Source organism: Ictidomys tridecemlineatus, unplaced genomic scaffold (genome assembly GCF_052094955.1).
Source record: "Ictidomys tridecemlineatus isolate mIctTri1 unplaced genomic scaffold, mIctTri1.hap1 Scaffold_613, whole genome shotgun sequence".
Lineage (NCBI taxonomy): Eukaryota > Metazoa > Chordata > Mammalia > Rodentia > Sciuridae > Ictidomys > Ictidomys tridecemlineatus.
In genome coordinates this window covers 11263-15016 of record NW_027524202.1, presented here as the reverse complement: position 1 = coordinate 15016, position 3754 = coordinate 11263, and positions in this window count along the sequence as shown.

Genomic DNA, 3754 nt, shown 5'->3' with positions numbered 1-3754 from the left:
GATGAGGAGTGAATGTGGGTTCTACCCTGTGTAGAGTCATAAATGTGAAGGTAGGTATTCTGAACTAGATGGCAGCCTTTGGAGACCAGAGTCTGGCTTCCTGTGACTTTATCCTAGTGCACAGTAGGACTTAGTAAAGTCCACTGTGTTAGGTCAAGAATTTCACCCTTTTCCAACAACAAAGTTTCTGATAAGGAACTTGCTTTATCTTATTGTTTACCTTTCTGTTGTCAACAATCATGATGGACAAATTTGATATTCTACTAACATTTTGAAGGGAGAAGAAGAAAGGGAACACAAAGGGGGGCCAAGCTCCAGAGCTTTTTATATGTGAAATATAAATGTCAAAGTTCACTTGTTTTTCTATTAAATTCTAAGTTGCAGTTTTCTAGCTATTTATGTTTTGTGACCATTAAAAAAAATCAGTTTCAGAAGAAAGATGGGCCACGATTCTATGGAAGTTGCTTACAACATGATTTTCATTGTTCAAAAAAACCAAATCAACCTAAGCCAGAATGTCTTGCTGATGTCCCTAAAATATTCCATCTTTGGACAGAACCATTAACTATTTTAAAAAAGCCAATAATCAATAAGTCTTAATTTGTTGCACTGACATTTGTTCAGGTTTCATCTACATGAAATTAATTAGAAAGAAAATGTTTTCTCAGCAATTGGTGAGAGGAAGGGAGTCCGGTGGCAACATAAGTTTGACCCTGTATCGTGGAAACATTTTAATGAGGTTAAGCCTCAGCGCGCTTGGATCCAGCAGTTCTTCCAGTGTGCTATGACATTGCTAATGGGGTACCGAGGTCTTCCAAGATGGACTAATGACTTTGAAGGCATTTTGTGGGTCATTGGAGTTCTAGGTGGCTACCTAGTCTAAAGTATGTGACATAAACATCTGGAAGAGAGAATCATGAAGAAGAAACTCACAGGAGCATAGCACCCCTCCCTCCACATTCTCTGCTGAGTTATCCTCGTCTCTGAACTCTGCTGATTGAAGTGAGGTCAGATCTTAATTTGTTGGCATGAAAGGGCACCTTGGCTCTATGAGAGGCTCACTGCATAGCCCTGCCTGTGACATTCACAGGGCATCACCAGGCTCTGGGAAGAGTGGGGAAGGATATACATGCCTGGGCCCTCAGGGGTTAGCAGTTACTTTAATTGCTTTAGGAATCCTTCACGTGAATGAGACTAATGGGGTTAGACAGAGAAAATACTGGCCAGACTTGATCAAATACATTGAATTTTCCCCTTGGTGCATAATTAGGTTAAGAGAAGTAAGTGCTTCAGACGAAATCGAAGATGTTGGCCCATTATGAACCAAAGTCTTCAGGGAACACCTGGAGGTCCCAGACACCAAGGTTCTCAGCCTTAAAAAAAAGCATCATCTGTCAGAAGCTACGGGGAAGGTTAGTTCTGCTCAGGTCTGAGGCCTATGGAGGAGCAGAGGAGTCTGATTGTGGTGGACTCTGATCATAGGAGGACTTCTCTCTTTTGAATGGTCTTTTCCAATTTGGGGTCATGTTCTCCTCCTCATTCTACCCCATTCTCCCTTTTGGGTAGATCAATGATGGCTTCCTGGAGGGGATGGTGGGTAAATGAGGTTGAGAAAGAAGAGTCTTTAAGAATGAAGGAAACCACTATCAGTGATGGTGACATGTGACACTGGAGAAAGGAGAATTTCTCACAGGCATGGGATTCTTCACCAAAAGGTGATTCTGCAATCTGCATTTGGGGTAAAAATTGGGAGTTCATAACCCACTTCAATCTAATGTATGAAATATGATATGTCAAGAGCTTTGTAATGTTGTGAACAACCAATTAAAAAATAAAATAAAATTAAATTAAATTAAAAAAAAGGGATGAATTTGACCTTCTAAGAAGATCCCCACAGAGGCATATAGAACACCAGGCAGGCATTGGAGTGACAGAAATCTACATACACTGCCCCCTGCAGGAAAGAGGCATATCTAGGAGGTTGGAGAAGATGTGAGGACAATGACAACGTGTAACCGATGTGGATTGATACAAGGTTTGCCTTCTGGGATCACAAACGCAGAATGTGACAAAACAGGCCGACAAAGTCTGAAGACACACACCATCTCCCAATTCTGCTAATTCTGCTAGTCACAATTCACTGACTTCCTTGCTCTGGGCCTTAGTTTTACTCCACTGTCAGTAAAAGGAAGGAGTTAAACTAGAAGGTCACTAAGTTTCTTTGCTGTGATTTATTCAAATTTTCTTTTATTCGAATTCTCTGAAAAATGAATTGATAATAATTCTACTCCTGTAGAGTCTGGGTGAGAGTGAATTCCAGCTTTATGTATATCTGTAAAACACAAATTTAAAAAATAGAAATACATAGAAGGAAGGAGGATAGCTGGGTCAAATGGTGGTTCCATTCCCAGGTTTCCAAGGAATCTCCATACTGTTTTCTGTATTGGCTGTACCAATTTGCAGTCCCTCCGGGAATGTATGAGTGAATCTTTTTTTCCCCACATCCTCGACAATACTTATTGTTGTTTGTCTTCAAAATAGCTGCCATTCTGACTGGAGTGTGATGATATCTTAGAGTAGTTTTGATTTGCATTTTTCTGATTGCTAGAGATGATGAGCATTTTTTCATATATTTGTTGATTGATTGTATATCCTCTTCTGAGAAGTGTCTGTTCAGGTCCTTGGCCCATTTGTTGATTGGGTTATTTGTTTTTTTGGTGCTTAGCTTTTTGAGTTCTTTGTGTATCCTAGAGATTAGGACTTAAAAACAGCATGCTATAGGGACACAGCCACATCAATGTTTATAGCAGCACAATTCACAATAGCTAAACTGTGGAGCCAACCTAGATTCCCTTCAGTGGATGAATGGATAAAAAAATGTGGCATCTATACACAATGGAATTTACTCAGCATTAAAAGAGAATAAAATCATGGCATTTGCAGGTAAATGGATGGCACTGGAGAAGATAATGCTAAGTGAAGTTAGCCAATCCCGTCCAAAAAAATGCCAAATGTTTTTTTTTTTTCTGATTTAAGGAGGCTGACTCATAGTGGTGTAGGGAGAGGGAGGATTAGATGAATTCTGGATAGGGCAGAGGGGTGGGAGGGAAAGGGAGGGGGCAGGGGATTAGCAAGGACGGTGGAATGTGATGGACATCATTATCCAAAGTACACGTATGAAGACTTAAATTGGGTGTCAACATACTTTATATATAAACAGAGATATGAAAAATTGTGGTATATAAGTGTAATAAGAATTGTAATGCAGAAAAAGTACATGTATAAAGGCATGAGTTGGCATGAACATACTTTTTATACAAAGATATGAAAAATTGTACTCTATATGTGTAGTAAGAATTGTAATGCATTCCGCTTTCATGTATTTAAAAAATAAAATCAATAAAACTAAAAAAAAAAAGAAGGAAGACGAGTAGAATAGAAGAAGGGGAACAGGAGAGATAGGTGGTAAGAAATATGGAAAGAAAAAAATAAAAAAAGAGAAAATACACACAAATTTAATACAGAAAAGGAAAGGCCTGGTTGAGACCTGTGGCCTGGTTCCCCAGGTTGACAGACCAGATGACCTCGGTGAAAAGGAAGAGGAGGGTCCTGGCAGTTTGTTAAAAAGCCCACTCCTTAATGGATTCCAGACTGAAGAGGAATGTCCAGGTGAGTTTTTCTGCAGAGAGGCCCAGTGTGCTGTTTTTATAGCCAATACTGTAGCCTGGCCAGGCAACGGGCGCCTTTAGGACCA